This window comes from Hyperolius riggenbachi, chromosome 12 (genome assembly GCF_040937935.1).
Source record: "Hyperolius riggenbachi isolate aHypRig1 chromosome 12, aHypRig1.pri, whole genome shotgun sequence".
In the NCBI taxonomy this organism is placed as follows: Eukaryota; Metazoa; Chordata; class Amphibia; order Anura; family Hyperoliidae; genus Hyperolius; species Hyperolius riggenbachi.
In genome coordinates, this window is record NC_090657.1 from 105,101,092 (window position 1) to 105,122,100 (window position 21,009).

General features: G+C 46.2%; 1 protein-coding gene across 11 annotated transcripts in view; it reads right to left on the minus strand.

Annotated features, from left to right (window-relative positions):
• The window catches only part of CALCOCO2 (calcium binding and coiled-coil domain 2), a 755,339-nt gene that overhangs the window by 596,343 nt on the left and 137,987 nt on the right, over nucleotides 1-21,009 (minus strand). The window contains exon 3 of one of the 11 annotated variants that reach the window (XM_068263855.1): nucleotides 12,228-12,402. The exons of the other annotated variants lie outside the window; for them this stretch is intronic. The gene's annotated coding sequence lies outside the window, so the exon portion shown is untranslated. The remainder of the gene's footprint in view (nucleotides 1-12,227; nucleotides 12,403-21,009) is intronic. 11 annotated transcript variants of the gene reach the window in all.

A 21,009-nucleotide genomic window follows, 5' to 3' on the forward strand; every position in this document is an offset into this window, starting at 1 on the left:
GGCGTTCCAGCGACAGTCCGGCGTGTGTACAGTCTGTCGGCGGACTGATACGGCTGTTTCTGAGCGATCCGCCGGGCAGTGAGGTACCCGGATAGAAAAATCATAAGTGCCCTTTAAATAGCTTTAAAAAAGGGTTTTTAGGGTAAATGATGCATGTAGCATCATGTTTTTTTTAAAGGGAAACACTAATTTATTAGTTGGAGGACATAAAATGAAAAAAAAAAAAAAAGCTGTCAATTAACATCAGGACTAGGTTCCAGACAGCGGTCGTGCAGCCCACATTGTGTCCAAAGTCCAATCGCATAACTGGGACATGACCATTTTCAGCCCAGACACCTCCAAAAATGACACCGCAAGTCCGCAATTGTGTTTTGGGTTGAATATAGGTGGTGGTATCAGCAGCAGTGGACTGTGGCACCGTGGCGGTGGGAGCCAGCGCCAGCTTGCTTCAGCCTCTTGAACGCCTCATGCTCAACAACATGTTTTTTGGCCAGATGGGTGTTGGAGCTGGAGGTGCCATATTTGTAGGGGTCACAACCTCTGCTCATCTGTAGTTTGCACACATTGCATATGGCAAACTTGCTGTCCAATGAGGACAGAGTGAAAAACTGCCAGATTGGGGAGGTGAAGACTCCCCTGCGGCCTGAATGGGATGTTGCGGCTTTTCTCCCTGTGGCGGTTGGGGGTTGAGTGGTGCGGCTGGTGGTAGCAGCAGAAGGATGTGGTGGGTCCCGCATTCCACGGCCACTGTCTGCAATGCTGATCCTCTGTGCCAAACCCACAGACGCATCCTCCTCCTCAGAGTCAGAGCTGACATCCCCATCCTGTGGATGGTAGTCACGGTCCTTCATCCCATCATCAACATCATATCCCCCCTCCTCAAAACCCAGAACATCCTCCTCAAACTCCTTGCGGCTAACAGCCCTGAGTTCAATCGTGGCACCTGGAGCGAAAAGCTTGCCGACTGAGGGTAGGCTGCCCGCTGGGGTCGACACTGACACGGCAGACCTTCTGAGGGTGGCCGTAATGTTGCTCCCTGTCCTCTTGCCCTTGCTGCCCCTCCCCCGGCTGCCTGTGCCAGCAGACTTAGTACAACTTATACGTGATGATGTCACCAGATGATGTGGGGTACTTTTACTTTAATGAAATCGGGGTTGGACTTTAAATCAAATCAGCACGGAGTGACAGACCGCAGAGTAGTGGACAGACAGTGCACACTATCTTTCTAACTGTCACACTGACAATGCTCAGCACAGCAGCACTGCAGTAATCTGTAGTAAGCTAACACAGTAATACTTTCTCTAACAACTAACTGTAGTACTAACTAACTATATAATACAATACAATAACACAGTAATCCTATTCCCTCCCTAACCTATACTCTCCTGCTGGCCTGCACAGCTCACACAGACAGGACCTAACTGAGTGAATGAAATCAAACAATTACACTAGCGAGCTAAAAAAAACAATAGAACAATAGTGTAGTGAAGGTGTTTAGCACTCAAAGCTTTAGGTTTATCACTGTATACAGGCAGCACTTGCTAAGCCAACAGCACTGGAGCAAGTCTGTCAGTGACCAGCCAGCCACACAAGCAAGGATGATCTGTCTCATCATGCCAGCCCTCTTATTACACAGGGGGGCTGGCCAGGGTTCCCTTCTGTGATTGGGTGCCAGGGCTCAGGCTGGGAGGCCTCTGATTGGCTCAATGAGGTCAGGTGGGGCTGGCCAGAGTTCCCCTCTGTGATTGGTTGCTAGGGCTTCTGCTGGGAGACCTCTGATTGGCTGGGAGCCCTCTGATTGGCTCAATGACATCATCTCCCTTGTTACAGTACCCGGATCGGGATATCCGTCGGATATCCGTGGGTACCCGCGGGTATCCGGATTATGTTGCCAGATACCCGCATAGAGCTATCCGGATTTTGGCCCAGGTATCCGAAATCCGGATCCGACCCGGATAGCGGAAAATGGTCGGATACCCGGGTTAATCCGGGAACCCGGTATCCGGATGAGCAACCCTGTTTACAACAATGCAGACTATGCAGTGCATTGCCAAGTGGTACAAGGCAATACCGTGTCACAGTTCTTTCCCTAGTCTCTGTCACTGTCAGGCTGATTTCTATCAGTGTTACAGTGCAGCACCAATCGGTATCAAAGTGCAGCCCCTTGTGTCTTTCAGTGTCAAGGTGTGGTCCCTTGCCCTTTAAATGTCACAATGCAGCCCTCATGAGTGTCACCATGAGGCCTATTATATCTGTCAGTGGCACAGTCTCTCCCCTCCTGGCTACTTTATTTTACTGGTGTTATTAATATCCAACCTTTGTAGTCTATCAAGAACAGGGGTCTCAAACTCAATATACCTGGGGGCCGCAGGAGGCAAAGTCAGGATGAGGCTGGGCCGCATAAGGGATTTCACAAAAAAGTCAATCAGCAGCTCCCGCAACCCAATTCCCCCCCCCCCCCCCTTCCCTTGCATTGATTTTTATTTCAAAATCAAATTCACACTGAAGCGAACTATTTTGCCTATTTTACCTTATAGTTCGCTCCAGTGCTCCCATTACAAGTAATCCGCCGTGTCCCCGCCACAAAACGAGGGCTGCAGAGCCCCCAAATCGCCCGTGGGGCAATCCGCTGGCATTTCCTGGAAGCTGAAGTGAGAGGTATGAGGAGGCTGCCATAGTTCCTTTTAAACCAGGGGTCTCAAACTCACGGCCCGTGGGCCATTTGCGGCCCTTGATACAATATTTTGTGGCCCGTGCCGGCAAAAGCTTCCTTATAGTTCGCTTCAGTGCTCCCAAGTAATCCGCCACATCCCCGCCACTAAACGAGGGCTGCAGAGCCCCCAAATCGCCCGGGGGGCAATCCGCCAGCATTTCCTGGAAGGGGCAGAGCTTTCAGCTTCAGCTCGGCCCTTCCTGACATCAATCGAGGTGCATCGCCGCCTCTCCCCGCCCCTCTCTGTGAAGGAAGAGTGAGAGGGGCGGGCAGAGGCGGCGATGCGCCGCGATTGATGTCAGGAGGGGCCGAGCTGAAAGCTCTGCCCCTTCCAGGAAATGCCGACGTATTGCCCCCTGGGCGATTTGGGGGCTCTGCAGCCCTCATCTAGCGGCGGATTACATGGGAGCACTGAAGCGAACTATAAGGAAGCTTTTGCCAGCGCGGGCCACAAAATACTGTATTGAGGGCGGCAAATGGACATCGGGCCGCGAGTTTGAGACCCCTGATCAAGAAAGTGGTTTCTGCATCCAAACACATACTGTTGATCCATCAGTAAAATTTCCACTTCATATGACTCAACAGCATTACACTGTATGTCAGCATTTTTTTCCCCTACATCATACTGTTCTCAAGCACCCTCACAGAACCCAAAGTCTTTATGAAGGATAAGATGCTCTCTTGCTGCCTGTAGCATTTGGGGTTCACTAGGCTTCAGGCTGACTGATGTAACAGAAAATAAAAGTAGCTGTGAAGTTAAAATGTGTAAATGTATCAAATATGACTGTGTTTATATCATAACAACTCAGATACAAGTGCAAAATCTATTAAGCATATTAGTCCTCACGATGATTAAAAACACAGATAATTTCTAATTTTCTCTTTGGGTGTTGCCATCAGCATTAGTTATAATCATGTCCAGATAATCTTACTTTGTACAGCACCACAAAATATGTTGGAACTTTATAAATAAACAATAATCATCACTGTGTTTGCGTTTTGTTGTTTTGGATTACACAGCAGTCTACTGCAGTACAGGTTTCCATTGTTGCAGTGTGGAGCTGTATGGCTGAGATGTATGTTTGAGCCCAAGCCCAATTACACAGGTTAATACACTGGTCCCCCACTGATATCCCACCACAGGCAGTAGCATCAGGCCTATATGTTTACATGTTCTGAACTGTGCAAGGCTTGTATAACACACATTCATGCATTGCTTTGGTCTCTTCTCTCTGACATTATGCACATCTATATTTAACAACATTAAAATGGCTCTACTTCTGGTTTTAAATATACATTAACTTAACTCATTAAACTATTTTAAACTCTCTTTATTTTCGCAATTAAAATTGGAAAAAACGGTTTTCATAGGAAACAGGCAACTTATCATATTTGGGAGGTAAGAATACAGACAAGTGCAGGTCGACGTCCATTTCGCACCACAATATTCAGCGCTTCGCCGGGACCATTTATTTTCCAAATGTTTTTTTCTTCTGTTTTTCATTTTGGTTCTTCTCTAGTTTATCTTGCTTAAAGGACCACTATCGCAAAAAATGTAAGATTTAAAATACACGTAAATACATACAAATAAGAAGTACATTTCTTCCAGAGTAAAATGAGCCATAAATAACTTTTCTCCTATGTTGCTGTCATTTACAGTAGGTAGTAGAAATCTGACAGAACAGACAGATTCTGGGGGCGAGTCCATCTCTTCATTGGGGATTCTCAGCATGGCCTTTATTCTTTATGAAGACACTCCCTAAAAAGGATTTATACAAATATGCTGGCCAGCATTCCTGCTCACTCTTTTGGCAGTTGAACTGAGCAACTGCCATTCGCTAAGTGCTTTTGAAAATAAAGAAAGCCCTGAGAACCGCCCATGAGAAGATGGGCTACTCCGAAACCTTTTGGTTCTGTCAGATTTCGACTACATACTGTGACAGCAACATAGGAGAAAAGTAATTTATGCCTCATTTTAATCTGTAAGAAATGTACTTCTCATTTGAATGTGTTTACACGTATTGTACATTTTATGATTTTCGTGATAGTGGTCCTTTAATTGAAGAACTACCACCCAGCCTAAAGGCTCATACACACATCAGACTATAGTCTTTGGAAAATGAAAGATCACAGACCAATCTTACCACCCCTCATGTAGTATGAGAGCCATACCTTCACAGTCTATTCTATGGAGCTGAACTCCCCTTCAGAAAAATATCTTTGCAAGATGCTGAACACAAAGATGCTGTACAGACACAAAAGATCAGTATCTGCAAAAGATCTGTTCCTGCCAAAGATCCGTTCCTGCAAAATGCATTCATAGTCTATGAGATCTGCAGATCATCGTACACACCTTGTTTAACTGACATTCATCTGCAGATCAGACAATCATCTGCAGATTTAAAAATCCATCCTGGTGGATCTGATCTGCAGATGAATGTCTGTTAAACAAGGTGTGTATGATGATCTGCAGATATCATAGACTATGAATGCATTTTGCAGGAACGGATCTTTTGCAGGAACAGATCTTTTGCAGATACTGATCTTTTGAATGTCTACAGCATCTTTGTGTGCAGAATCTTGCAAAGATTTCTGTCTGATGGGGAGTTCAGCTCCATAGAATAGACTGTGTAGGTATGGCTCTCATACTACATGGAAAGGGGTAAAATTGGTCTGTGATCTTTCATTTTCCAAAGACTATGGTCTGATGTGTGTATGAGCCTTAAGAATCATCATATTTGACTATCTCACCAAGGCTTCCCTTTGACCCATATGATTGGACCAATTGGAATCCTCAATGGCAGCTTCAAAATAAGCCTGGTGGAAAAAAAAAATTCAGTTGTTTCCATGGAAATTCTACCTCGCCTTACTCTTTTACTAGCAGTCAGCTTTTACATCCTTTTGCAAGAAAAGTTAGAACATGCAAGATGGGCCTTTGCAGCATTGGGTCCCCGATTCGAATTGCAGCCAGAGCACTATCCACACAGAGTTGGTATGTTCTCCTTGTATCTGTGTGCGTTTTCTCCGGCAACTCCGGTTTCCTCTCACTTCCCAAAAAACATACAGATAGGTTAACTAGTTCCCCTCTTAACTGATCCTAGACTATAATGGACATATGATTATGGAAGGGATTAGAGTCAGAGACCTTCTAAGGGAGATCTAGTGTCAAAACATTGCAAAGCATGTCAGCATTATATAAATAATAATGATAATAATATACCTGTTGGAGTTTACAACTGTCCTTTTTTTGCTACTGCCTTGGTGATTATTTACATACTTACACATTAGGCAAAACATCCTTAAAATAAATTAATTTAAAACCAATTAACAAGAAGAGATTTCTACCATGCTTTTATTGGTACAGTTCATGCAAATGTTTTCATATGCTGTATTTCTATTTAATTCACACTTGCTGACTGAGGCGCATTCCATAGGAATGAATTGTAATACATGCAGAGAAAACGTGAGTTTTGGCACATAAAATGCACACAATGGGCAAGAAAAGAAGCACATGCTGTGTTAGACACATGAAAATGTATGCATTTTCAAACAGCCATAAAAATGGGCCCTATACTAAATGATTACAGTCTATTAGGTGTACATTAAACAAGCTGGGTTTTGGAAATCAATACAATAAATACAAGGTGAAGCCTGGAACACATCGGGAAACAATTTAAATAAGCCTTAAAACCTTTGCTAACAAATTTAAAACCATAACCTAAAGAATTCACAGAGTGAGCTGCAATGTAGCAGCTTATTAAGTGAAATCAATTCCAGGGTCAAGGTTTGTCACTAGCTGGCCAGCCTCTTCTTCCATGCTCATTAAAAAGCCTATTAAAAGGTAAATTAAACTAAATGAACCCATACAAACACACGAGGGGTGATTTACTAAAGGAGATGTGCAGTGAAGAGCTGTCAGGTGAACCTGCGAGCATAACAAACATCCAATCGTGTGCACAGAGACGCATTTACAACTTACTTTCAGGAAATTCTAAATTGTAAGAATCCGCCCCCCCCCCCCCCACACACACACACATTTCAGGTACTGTAACTACTTATAAGGCTTCCGAATAAATAACAGCTATTGGTGGAAATATGGGCGCCCGCAACGCCTGATAAATGGTGGGCACTGGGGCTGCCCGCAATACAAAATACAACCAAAAATAACAGGCACTTGAAGGGAGGTTGGTTAAGATGAGGTGGGCAGGGTAGTTAAGGTTGGGCATGGGGGGGTGGTTGAGGTTAGGCATTGAGGGGGGACAGTTATTGTTAGGCATCCAGGGTGTGTGTGGTTAGGGATAGGCATCGGTAGAAGGAGGGTTCTGTGTGAGACTAGAGTTAGCTTTGGCTGTAGTAAAATATCAGTATCATCTACCAATATTTTACTATCGTAAATAGCACTGCAAGAGTACAATATTGGTAAATTTACCGATATTCTTATATCCCTTATTCCTAGGTGTCCACACTTCTGGGGGGCCTTTTTTCATGTACGCCCTCATCTCCTCCTCAGTGACTTATAGTGGTCTGATCACTCCCAGTTAGCCTGTCACATGAGCCTGCAGCGGAGGATGGGAAGTGAGTGCTCAGGCAGCTGGAGATTGCTGAAGAGGCAATGAGGATCTATAAACCGATATAAAAATGTTCTTTCCATTTCTTTATTTTGCCAGAACAGTAGTTTTTTAAAAAAGTTTTTGTGCATATTTCCATTAAAATAAAGTTCTCCTCAAATCCATTGCACATGACAGTGTTTGAAGTGAACACAGGCTAATTTCACCGCTCTTCCTGATGTAACTTTTTTAGCAACCCAGGGAAAACATTAACAAAAAAAAGTACAAGTAAAGCACAAACATTGCAATATGCTGAAGTAAGAAAAAAAGAACATTGTCAAAACCTACAACAAATGACAGATGGAGCCAAAGGCAACAAATAGAGCCTCTGCAGGAGACATGCAAACAGATCTGCACAGTGATGTCTTTGATAAGAGAAACTGATGATGTACATAGAGTTTACCAATAACAGAAAAGACATACAAAGCATTAAAAGGACATTACAAAGACAAGTAAAAAATGTTCTTTATATCCAGCAAAGTACATATCATCAGACATCAAGCTTGATTAAGAAACATAAAGGTTTGGAATAACTGTATTTTCAGTCTGTTGAGTTAGCCAATAGATGGTATCACCTCATCCACCGGTTTTCACTAAAACAATTATAAAGGGATTTCCAATTTATGTGTGGGTTGTGTAAGGGTTTTTTTCCACTGAGAAACAGGATTTCATGTTATTCAATGGCATTTCTCTCATTTTCTACTACCGCAATTCTACCACAGTTTCCGTCTGATCCGTCGAGTGTACAATTGCAGTTAATTTTCTGGTGGGTGGGGGAACAGGGCAGGAAAATATTTTGCATAGCTGAATTGCGGGAAAAAAATGCATATCAGCCGATTCATATGCAATTTTCCTATGCTCCGCAAAAAATGCAGCAGGCACACAACAATTGCAATCGGGAAAAATGACAACCGTGCTCTGTGAGCCAATCACAGTGATCACAGAATAAAAAATGAAAAAAAAAATGTTCTGGCCCATAAGGGACCACAGTCCAGAGAGGTTATTGCAAATTTACTGTATAGTATGTATTCAAAAATAATAGGAGAGAGAAGTTTTGCTTTAAAACATCTACAGTATGTAGATTCCAGTAATTTTACCAGTCATTTCTAAACTGTATGCCATGTTTATGTGATTATAAGATGGTTGAGTTGACACTTTTCATTCTGCCGTTGTTTTTTTATTAGCATTTCTGATGGTAGTCAGTAAATAAAATATAATCTCCTGTTGGAAGTATGTCTACATTTTTGTCAAGTAATATTTATTGAGTTAAAGATATGTGAGATATTTATTTTAAGAAGTATGGCAATCAGGGGTGAGCCTGGGGTGCCTGGCACCTGGGTGCAAGATTTTCTCTGGCGCCTATGGGAGTGGTTAAATTAACCGCGCCCAACCACATAACCACACCCATGTCCTGCCTAATCACACCCACACCTTCCACCTCTTTACGCATGCATGTGATACCCCATTCCTACCCCTCTTCCATGGGCTTGCTCCTGGCTGGCTTTGGCTGCCTGCGAGTCTGCTAGTCTCTGGACTGACTCGCTGGGCTGAGAGGCTCTGCGAGTGCGACGCAGTCACACACTGCGTATTTATGGCTGCCTGCGGCCACCCTACTCTCCCTCGCTGACGTCGGCTCCTCCCCCCTGCCAAGCCCAAGGTGGGCTGCCTGAATCTTTCCCGTTGCGCCACGCAGCCTGCCAGTGTTACCACCCTTTCACGTTATTTTTTACTGACAAATACCTAAAAATTTACTGACAAAAGATTTTTACTGACAAAATTTTCCCACTAAATGCACATAACAAGAGACCGCTTTTCACCAGTAAATGCACATAACAAGAGACCGCTTTTCACCAGTAAATGCACATAACAAGAGACCGCTTTCCACCAGTAAATGCACATAACAAGAGACAGCTTTTCACCAGTAAATGCACATAACAAGAGACAGCTTTTCACCAGCAAATGCACATAAGAGACAGATTTTCACCAGTAAATGCACATAATGATAAACAGCCAGTGTCCCCAGAATATATAGCCAGGGATATATGTGCCCAGTATATGTAGGCAGGGGTATATGTCCCCAGTATATGTAGGCAGGGGTATATGTCCCAGCATAGGTAGCCAGGGGGTATATGTGCCCAGCATAGGTAGCCAGGGGGTATATGTGCCCAGCATAGGTAGCCAGGGGGTATATGTGCCCAGCATAGGTAGCCAGGGGGTATATGTGCCCAGCATAGGTAGCCAGGGGGTATATGTGCCCAGCATAGGTAGCCAGGGGGTATATGTGCCCAGCATAGGTAGCCAGGGGGTATATGTGCCCAGCATAGGTAGCCAGGGGGTATATGTGCCCAGCATAGGTAGCCAGGGGGTATATGTGCCAAGCATAGGTAGCCAGGGGGAATATGTGCCCAGCATATGTAGCCAGGGGGTATATGTGCCCAGCATATGTAGCCAGGGGGTATATGTGCCCAGCATATGTAGCCAGGGGGTATATGTGCCCAGCATATGTAGCCAGGGGGTATATGTGCCCAGTCTAGGTAGCCAGGGGGTATATGTGCCCAGTCTAGGTAGCCAGGGGGTATATGTGCTCAGTCTAGGTAGCCAGGGGGTATATGTGCCCAGTCTAGGTAGCCAGGGGGTATATGTGCCCAGTCTAGGTAGCCAGGGGGTATATGTGCCCAGTCTAGGTAGCCAGGGGGAATATGTGCCCAGTCTAGGTAGCCAGGGGGTATATGTGCCCAGTCTAGGTAGCCAGGGGGTATATGTGCCCAGTCTAGGTAGCCAGGGGGTATATGTGCCCAGTCTAGGTAGCCAGGGGGTATATGTGCCCAGTCTAGGTAGCCAGGGGGTATATGTGCCCAGTCTAGGTAGCCAGGGGGTATATGTGCCCAGTCTAGGTAGCCAGGGGGTATATGTGCCCAGTCTAGGTAGCCAGGGGGTATATGTGCCCAGTCTAGGTAGCCAGGGGGTATAGGGTCCCCGTTCAGGTAGTTAGTGACAGGAGCGCTCCCCTCCCCTCTAGCCGCTGCCGCCGCTCCCCCCTCACCTTGCATTAGCTTCAGACCTCAATCAGCGGGCGACCCGACCATATGCGGAAGTGATGTCACTTCCGCATATCAGTGCGGCGTGCTAGGTCCTAGCGCCCGCCCGCCTGATCGAGGTCTGACGCGGCGGCGCCGGCGGCTGTAGAAAGCGAGCGAGCTTCGGCCACAGGGGGAGATCGGCGGCCACAGTCAGGGGGAGAGCAGCGGCCGGGCGGCGCCTCTCAGAGGCAGGCGCCTGGGTGCCTTGCACCCGCCCAGGCTCGCCCCTGATGGCAATTGCTTGAAAATCATTAAGTTACGTTTACAAAGTCTGATTGTGCATTTAAAGCCTGTAAATGGCATAGGACCACTCAGACAGTGGCTGGTAGTTAAAGTGGACCTGAACTCTTGCAGAGGACAAAAGGAAAACATAGAGAAATGCACCCTGTATGTATTTAAACAGTTTAGCCGGTTTAATCCCCCTCATTTGTGTCTAATCACAGGTTTTAATTTGATCTCTCTCTGTGTTACATGACTGCCACGGCAGAGATGGCAGATAGGCTCATTTGAAAGCACAGGTTGTTAACAATATGTCTGCTTCCATGAATCAAGAAGTAGAAACAGTGAAGATTTATTTTAGGATTTTTATCAGCTGTAACAGACATTTTTTTTGTTTAAATGTTATTTCGCAGTTGCATATCTTTTAGAACAGAGAGGAAGTTCTGAGTTCAGGTCCGCTTTAAAGGTGAGCTGAGATGTCTTTCAAGTACTTGGAGTTCAACCTGTAGCAGATGCTGGCGACTGGCAGATATGGCTGGATACAAGACAAAGTTTAAACAGATGGCAAGCAGCAATAATTAGTTTCAGGCTGGCAATGAGACTGGTATCAGACAGTAGTAGCCAGGTTCAGGCAGAGGTTAAGAACGTGAATGGAAGATGGGGCGGGGTCAGGCAATGCAAGTCTGTAAGAGCCTATGCTATCATTATAGAATTACAGGGACAGGGTAACTGGAATTACAGAGAATGGAATCTAACACAGATGGGGCTTACATTGGATCCTTGGTGTATGGAAAAATTGTGTGGACACATCAACTCACACACGCACATTGCACAAACAACCTCACACAAGTGTTAATTAAACCTCAGCTACTAGTGAAAGCCCAAAGATGAAAATAAACTAGAAATGTAAGCATTGAAAACAGAGGATACCTGAACATCACTAGGGTTCATGCCTTCTGCTTGAAAGTGTTATCAATAAATGTGGATTGGTGACCCACAGGAGGATAGAGCACTGACTGCATAGGCTTAACCAGGCCTAAGGAAAGGGAGGTCTGTAGCACACACTCACATTGGATTTTCTGCTTGAAAGTAATCAAGATGAGCTTCTATCACTGCAATATTGCAGCAATGCAAATTGAAGTGTTTCCATTGTTATTTCTGGGCGGGGCCAGTTATTGTATAAGGCAATGTGAACCACGTGCTTCAGGCAGCGGCAATAACAGAGCAAGTAGAGAGTGGGCAAGCTGGCAAATGTACACAGCATAATGCAGAGCACGGGCTTGCCTGCAGGGTCCATAGAAAAAAACTGCGCTCTCTAACAATTGTGCTTGGTACACACCATGCGAAATCTAGCTGGAAATTACATATGTCGCAGGCATTCTTCTAATTACTGCATGTGCACAGCTAGATAATGTATTATGCTTGGAATACAGGAAGAGTTTTTTCAGCGGATAAATGCTTTCCGACAGGTCCGATCTGATTTTCTTTTCTTTTTTTTAATAAAAAAAAAAAAAAAAAAAAAAGTACCTAAATTATAAATTATGGTTTGCTTTAAACTTAATAAGTTGTCAAGATATATACAATCACACATAATAGTGATTTTCTCACCCCCAGGGTCTATATTCCACATATGGGCTTGAAACCCCCGCCCTCAGTGTGAAATTGGGCGCTGGCATTTTCTTTCTTTCCAAACCATAGGTGCAAAGGATGCTGGGGGATTGATGTCATAACTCCACGCCTCATGTCCATGTTATCTAATCTAGGCAGGCAGGCAGGCAGACATCTGAAATAGAAATTATAGCAGACAGGATAAGACAGGCTACAGCAGTTCTTATGTGTATCCTCTCTGCTACACACTGTGAAAAGAGAAGTAATTTGATCCAGGCAGGCAGAGAGCAGGCGAGGGAGGGGTAGAGGAGGGAACCAGTCTGGAAGGGAGGACACCATGCTGAGGGTGTACTTTATTTATTTATTGTATTTATAAAGCGCCAAAATATTACGCAGCGCTGGACATTAGTTTAGGTTACAGACAATATTTAGGGGTGACATACAGCAAAATGACAATACATGAATACAAGAAAGACCAGATCATGCAGCACAGTATGAGTACAAGGTAATGATTAGTCAGTCACTGGAGGGGAGCATGGAGATTAGGCAAGTTAGGTTCACTCAGATGCATAGCATGGGTTCACAGTAATGGAGGTGCATGATCAGGTAGGACACAAAAGGAGGAGGACCCTGCCCAATGGCTTACAATCTAGAGGGAGAGGTAAAGACACGAAAAGTAGGGGACCAGCGTTCAGCTGTGGGTTTATAGCACTTGTGAAGGGTAGTAGGCCAGAGTGAAAAAGTGAGTTTTGAGGGCTTTCTTGAAGAAGTTGAAGGAGGGGGCTGCCCTAATGGGTGGAGGTAGGGAGTTCCATAGTGTTGGAGCAGCTCTTGAGAAGTCCTGGAGGCGCGTGCATGGGACTGGGTGATGCGGGAGGCGGTTAGGCGAAGTTCATTGGAAGAGCTGAGTGAGCAGCTAGGTGTGTACCTCTGAGTAAGATTGGAAATGTAGGTTGGACAGGTTTTGTGGACAGATTTGTAGGTCAGACACAGTATCTTGAATCTGATTCTGGACTGGATAGGAAGCCAGTGGAGAGATTCAAGGAGGGGATCCGCCGTGGTGGAGCGATGGGAGCAGAGGATAATTCTTGCTGCCGCATTCATGATGGACTGCAGTGGGGCTGTTCGGGTCATAGGGAGACCAGACAGCAGGGCATTGCAGTAGTCAAGGTGGGAAATTATGAGGGCATGGATGAGGAGATTGGTGGTGGCAGAGGTCAGGAAAGGGCGAATCTTACAGATGTTACGAAGGTGGAAGTTGCAGGACTTTGTGAAGTTTTGGATGTGGGGAGTGAAGGAGAGTGCGGAGTCCAGGATATGTCAGGGGTGGGAGGTAGACATGGGCATCATCTGCATACAGATGATAGTTAAAACCCATGGAGGAGATAACCTTGCCAATGGAGGATGTGTATAGGGTGAACAGTAGGGGGCCAAGGACCGAACCTTGGGGGACTCCCACCGAGAGGTGGTTGGGGGTGGACAAGGACTCATTGAAGGCGTTAGTGAAGGAGCGGTTGGAGAAGTAAGATGAAAGCCAGGACAGGGCGAGATCGTGAATGCCCATGGACTGGAGGGACTGGAGGAGTAGGGTGGTGCCCTAACACATCCGTACTAGCCAGGAAGTGCACCCCTGAGCTCGAACTCCTAATCGTCAATTGCAGGCCGATGTACTCACCAAGGGAGTTCTCCTCCTACGTCCTCGTGTTAGTGTACATTCCACCTGACGCTGTAATTAAACATGCCCTGTGTGACCTGAGTGACACCATCACACAGTGGGAATCATCCCTTCCTGACTCGCTGTTCATTGTACTGGGAGACTTCAATAGGGCCAACCTTCACCAGGAGCTGCCACGTTTCCACCAGCATGTTACCTGCCCTACGAGGAACCTGAACACTCTTGACCATTGTTACACAGTGCTGAAAGACGCATATAAAGCGGTCCCTCGAGCAGCTGTTGGCTCCTCCGACCACTCCCTCATTCACCTGATCCCCACCTACAGGAGGCGCCTGGAGTCAGCAAAACCAGTGCTAAAGTCTACCAAAGTATGGTCGAGGGAGGCCAAACTCCAACTCCAAGCCTGCTTCGACTGCACAGACTGGAAAGCCCTGGAAGCACCAGACCTGGATGAGTGGGCGGACAATGTCTCCTCATACATCAGATTCTGTGAAGACTCCTGCATTCCATCCAGGTCCTTCAAGGTCTTTCCAAATAACAAACCCTGGTTCTCCAACAAAATACGGCAACTGAGAAGAAGCAAGGAAGCCGCACACAAATCCGGCATCCAGGAGGACTTCAAGACGGCAAGAAACAACCTGAAACGTGAGCTGAGAGCCGCCAAGAGGGAGTATGCAGAAAAGATGCGACACAACCTTCGCTCAAATGACCTACGCACTGTCTGGAAGGGTCTGAATGCAGCCACAAACTACAAACCTCCCCCACAACATGTGACACCTAGCACTGAGCTAGCCGAGAATCTCAGCAATTTCTATTGCAGGTTCGAGAACCAGGAGGCACTGGGGGGGCTAGCAACACCTTCCGATGCTCAGTCCTCAACTGCTGATGATAATGACCGAGGGCTGAGCACACCACCTCCAGCTGTGAGCGAGGCAGATGTCTTACGCCATCTAAGAACTCTGAACGCCAGGAAAGCCTCCGGCCCTGATGGTGTGTCACCAGCCTGCATAAAAACCTGTTCACGGCAGCTCGCTCCTATTCTCTCCTCCATCTACACCAGGTCCCTCCAGGAAAGCAAAGTCCCAGTGTGCTTCAAAAGGTCCACCATCATCCCTGTCCCCAATAAGCAGGGAATCTCCGACCTGAACAACTACAGGCCCGTGGCATTAACATCTGTCATCATGAAAACCTTTGAGAGGGTGGTCCTGTCCCACCTTAAGCTTACTACGTCAGCGCTACTGGATCCGTTACAGTTTGCGTGTAGAGCGAACAGATCCACTGATGATGCCATCAACATCTGCCTGGAGTTTACAAACAACCACCTGGACAAACCGAACACATATGTCAGAATCCTCCTGCTGGACTTCAGCTCAGCATTTAACACCATCTGCTCCCGCATACTCCAAAACAATCTCATGGCACTGAATGTCCATCCCACCCTTCACTTATTACACACTTCCTGACCAACAGGTCCCAAGCTGTCAAACTGGGGGATATCTCGTCTCATCCCAGGACAACAAACACAGGGGCTCCACAAGGCTGTGTCCTGTCACCGATCCTGTTCTCCCTCTATACGAACAACTGCAGATCCACTGTGGACTCGGTAAAAGTCATCAAATTCGCTGATGATACCACCATTGTTGGCCTTATAACAAACAATGACGAGCAGGACTATCGACGTGAGGTCGACAGTATTTGCCAGTGGTGTAAGGAGAACAGGCTGGTTCTCAACACAGCCAAGACCGTGGAGCTGATAGTGGACTTCAGGAAGAAGGCGCCCACTCCACCTCCAATCTACATTGATGGAACAGAGGTCGAAAGAGTGGCTAGCGTCCGCCTTCTGGGCACTACCATCTCTAAGGACCTGCACTGGAAGGCAAACACCGCCTTGACCCAGAGGAAAGCACAACAGAGGCTGTTTTTCCTCCGCCAACTGAAGAAGTTTGGCATGGCTCAGGAGCTGCTGACGAACTTCTACACAGCCACCATTGAATCCGTCCTCTGCTCATCCATCCTAGTCTGGTATGCTGGCTCCTCCAACAACGACAGATACAAGCTCCAGAGGGTCATTCGATCAGCGGAGAGAATCATCGGTAGACCCCTCCCCTCACTCGACCTCCTCCACTACTCCAGATTACGGTTTAGAGCACTGAGAATTGCCAGCGACCCCTCACACCCGGGCCACCGCTTTTTCAGCCAGCTCCATTCAGGCCGCAGGTTTCGAGCCATTTACACCAGAACTTCGAGGCATAGAGACTCCTTTTTCCCCTCTGCAGTCAACCTTCTAAACTCCCTGCATCTTTAACGCTGCCCCCCCCCCCCCCAAATGCTGCAGTTACCAACCTGATGGACTGTCTAGTGTAAAACTGTTTAAACTGCACCCTGCAGACTACCGCTTATTAATATGTACTACTGCTTATACTGTATGATTTTGTATGTCTATGCTCTTATACTGTAGGATTGAATGACTATGCTCTTTTCTTATGTTGATACTACTCTCACTTCTCTCTCTGAGCAATTGTATGTGCCAAACCCAATTCCGGGCACGACCCAGTCGTGCTTGGCGATTAAAAGATTTCTGATTCTAAACTACTGTGTCAAAAGCTCCTGAAAGGTCAAGGAGGAGGAGAATGGAGTATTTACCTTCAGCTTTAGCTAAGGTAAGGTCATTGACCACTTTGGTGAGAGCAGTTTCGGTTGAGTGGGCAGGCCGAAATCCAGATTGAAGTGGGTCTAGCAGTGAGTTGGCATTGAGGTACTGGGTCAGGCGTTTGTGAACCAGACGCTCAAGGAGTTTTGAGGAAAAGGGGAGGAGGGAGATAGGACGGTAGTTGGAGGGTAGCGAGGGGTCGAGGGAGGGTTTCTTGAGCAGGGGTAGTACAATGGCCTGCTTGAAGTCTGAGGGGAAGGTGCCTGTGGATAGGGAGAGGTTGAACATGGTAGTGAGGTACTTTAGAAATAAGGAGGTGCTACTACACATATAAATGTGAATCTGTTCTATCCACTTCCACTGTTCCAGATGTAAACTTTATATGTTCATCTAACTGTACACAGTGCATAGACTACATATATGTATTGCCATTCAGCCCTTTTTTGGCTGGAGGTGGTCTTTAAGATTAAGAGCGGAGCAACAGTAATTATATGCTATTACCTTTATATTGTGAGTTATATGTTATGGACAGACATTATGGAGTACACAGAAGTTGAGCATTGAGCTTTGTTTCTGACCGTGTCCATCCCTTCATGACCACCATGTACCCATCCTCTGATGGCTACTTCCAGCTGCACCATGTCACAATGCTTGAATCAATTCAAATTTGTTTCTTGAACATGACAATGAGTTCACTGTACTAAATGGCCCCCACAGTCACCAGATCTGAACCCAATAGAGCATCTTTGGGATGTGATGGAACAGGATCTTTGTGCCCTGGATGTTCTTCCCACAAATCTCCATCAACTGCAAGATGCTATCCTATCAATATGGGCAAACATTTCTAAAGAATGCTTTCAGCACCTTGTTGAATCAATGCCACGTAGAATTAACCACTTAAGCCTGTCTGGACGAACATTCTCGTCCAAATAGGCTGCGCGCACTCCCGACCGTTAGCCCAGCGATCAATGAATGGGATTATAGATCCCATTAATTGATCGAAGCTCCCCGCAGAAAAACCGACAGCCCCTTATCAGAGGCTGCGGTTTTTCTGAGTTACAAAAAGTTTTCTGTCCTCCTAATGCTTCCTGGAAGCGTACGATCACGCTTCCAGGGCTTTTTGACTGTGGCCAAAAAGTAAAACTACACCCACATCTATTTTTTTTATTAAACAAATACATTATTTTACATTTAAAATTTTCTGTTTACCTCCCACACCACAAATTACTCAAATAAATGTTTTAATAAAATTTTTTTTTTTTTTACAAAAAACAAAACAAATCAAAAAAACAACAACATAAATAGTTACCTAAGGGTCTAAACTTTTTAAATAAGCATGTCAAATGAGTATATTAATATAATTTTTCAATTATGGGCTTGTAAATGATGGACGCGAATTGAAAAAATGCACCTTTATTTCCAAATAAAATATCGGCGCCATACATTGCGATAGAGATAGTCTCCTATGCCACATTCAAGATGGCCGCCGCAAAGATCCGTGGCTGCGCAGTATGCATGGCGGAGAGTGCGGCTGCACAGCTCTCCGCCCTCGCTGTAAGCGCGCCCGCTGTCACAGTAGGAGGACGCTGACAGCGAGTACGCGGCTGGGCGAGGGCGTAGAGCTGCGCAGCCGCACTCTCCGCCATGCGTACTGCGCAGTCGCGGATCTTTGCGGCGGCCATCTTGAATGTGGCATAGGAGACGACCCGTGCTGTGGGGTCGGGTCGCTGCCTGGGGGGAATATAAAGGATACATTTGAGGCGGAATAGAACGGAGGGCGCATTAGAACACACCTATGGATTCAAATATTAAACAGGTAAAGATCAAAATTACGATTTTTGACGTCGTAAGCCCTTAAAGTGGTTAAGGCAGTTCTGGAGGCAAAAGGGGGTCAAACACTGTATTAGTATGGGGTTCCTAATAATCCTTTAGGTGAGTATATATATATATATATATATATATATATATATATATATATATATATATATATATGTCCCAAGGGTGGGGGGCGCATCTTCACAAGTTTGCTCCTGCCATCAAGAAGTCTACAACATGCCCTGTTTTTGGGCCTTAAAGACAGTCTGAAGCGAGAATAAATCTCGCTTCAGACCTCATAGATAGCAGGGGCATGTGTGCCCCTGCTAAAACGCCGCTATCCCGCGGCTTAACGGGGGTCCCTTCACCCCCAAATCCCCTCCGTACAGCCGGGGAGCGCTTCCACATTGGGGCAGGGCTAACCGCCACAGCCCTGCCCCACGCACGTCTGTCAGCGCGTATCTCCGCCTCTCCCCCGCCCCTCTCACTCTTCCTTCACTGAGAGGGGCGGGGGGGAGGCGGCGATGCACCGCTGATAGACGCGACTGGAGGCAGGGCTGCAGCCGTTAGCCCTGCCTCCAGGAAGAAAAAATTCACGACCAAGTTTGCGACCAAGGTTTGCGGGGGTGGGTTTGGGGGTGAAGGGACCCCCGTTTAGCCGCGCGATAGCGGCGTTTTAGCAGGGGCACACATGCCCCTGCTAACTATGAGCTCTGAAGCGAGATTTATTCTCGCTTCAGAGTCTCTTTAAATCAACCCACATGTCTTACCAAATACTTTGAGATTTGTGAAAGTTGGGTGTGTTTGTGGATGTGGTGTAAAACTGTAAAAAGTCTGTGAGAAATACAACAACAACAACAATATTTAGTAGATCAAGATACAAAATCCTTGCATTCTTGCAAGCACAGCCTATAGGGTGTATGTGGTGTGATCTATAATTAACTATATGTATTATATATTTACAGCAATGTTTCAGGGCACTTCATACGGGATTCAAATCGGTTTTGATTTTATAATATTTAGCACTAATAAAATATGATTGTAGTTCTTTAATATCTTTTACATATGGGTTGTATGCCAGAGCTGATTGTTTCTCACTGCATTTCAAAACATTCCCCAATAAACTCCACTCTAGAGACCTACTAATTCACTACAGAACAGTTAACATATCTAAAGAGAGACTGCAGTGAAAATAATATAATGGATAAAACTACTTATTTTTTTTCTTAAATATTAATTTATAAATTAAGTCAGTTAGTCAGTGTTTGCCCATCGTAAAACTTTTCCTCTATCTGATTTACATTCTGAAATGTATCACAGGCAGGCACAGCTTCAGGCTGCCTGCACATTGTATATCCGATTTATGATTCCGATTTGAGATTTTGATTTTCCCTGGATGCTATCAAAACAAGAAGAAAAACGCAGAAAAAAATGCAACATGCAATACCGATTAAAAATCTCAAATCGGAATCGCATGTAAAATCATATCAAATTCGCAAATCAGAATCGCATGTAGTGTGCAAGAGGCCCTAGTCCTGTCAGGTAAGGTCTGTGTGAGGAGATACTGTTTGCTTGGCAGTTTGAATTAGCTGTCATTTCCCACAATGCAATGAGGTTCACAGATAGCAAACTGTCAGGACCATGGTCATGACATCACATTGTCAGGACCGATTTAATCTGCATGGTTGCACCAGTACGAAGGTAATCTGAGGCCCCCCCCCCCCCCAGCAAAGTAAGCCCCCGGGGCCCCCGAGCCAGCTGCCACTAAAACCAAACACCAAATACCCATTCTAGGTACATTGGGAAGGAGGCAAATTCCAATCTCCACTACTGACACCAGGAACATAGGGGACCATCCCCGCACAGACGTCAGCCACGGACAAACCAGTCTCACTGCGACCACTACATACAGCGCTAATGGAGGTGATTGGAACAGCACCATGTTAGTAGCACTAACCACGGGGATATCGCACCACTCCTTTCCTGGATCATTTCACTCCAGAGCACAAATTAGTGCAAATGCAGAGTTCTCCTCACTCCCTGACGTCAGCTGCCCAGGTGATTTCTTTGGGTACCCACCGACAGACACGCTTGTTCAGCAGTGTCCCAGACATTGCTTCCTGAGTCCACATACAGCGGTTTTGGGATTGGAGTGCTCCAAAACTCCGCCTCTTCCTGCGCCATGTGGTCAGCACAATGTTGTTATTACAACACAGGCACACATCACAGGGGCCCCAGGGAATCAAGAGCAGTCGGGGGGGGGGGGGGGGAGACAACCCAGAGGGGCCGACAGGGGTTGAGGGCCCTGGATCAGGATAAATGCTGGGTACACACCACAGTTCACAAACACTGGTCCACATGACAGCCCAGGGGCCCCAGGTCTCTCTCACTCACTGGGGCCCCCAAACCACCATGCGACACCTAGAGGGAAGTGCGGGCAAGCCCTGGACCTCTCACCTCCAGGGAACTCACCCCACCACCTCTAAACTGAATGCCAACTGCAACAAACACAATTGCTAACTTCCAGTCAGAGCAATATCCTGCCTCTATCTGGCCAGCAGACGCTTGTCAGCCAATCAGGTGCACTGTCATACACCCTTTGCCTGCTGTACCATACCTAGCAGGAATTACATAGATTAGCA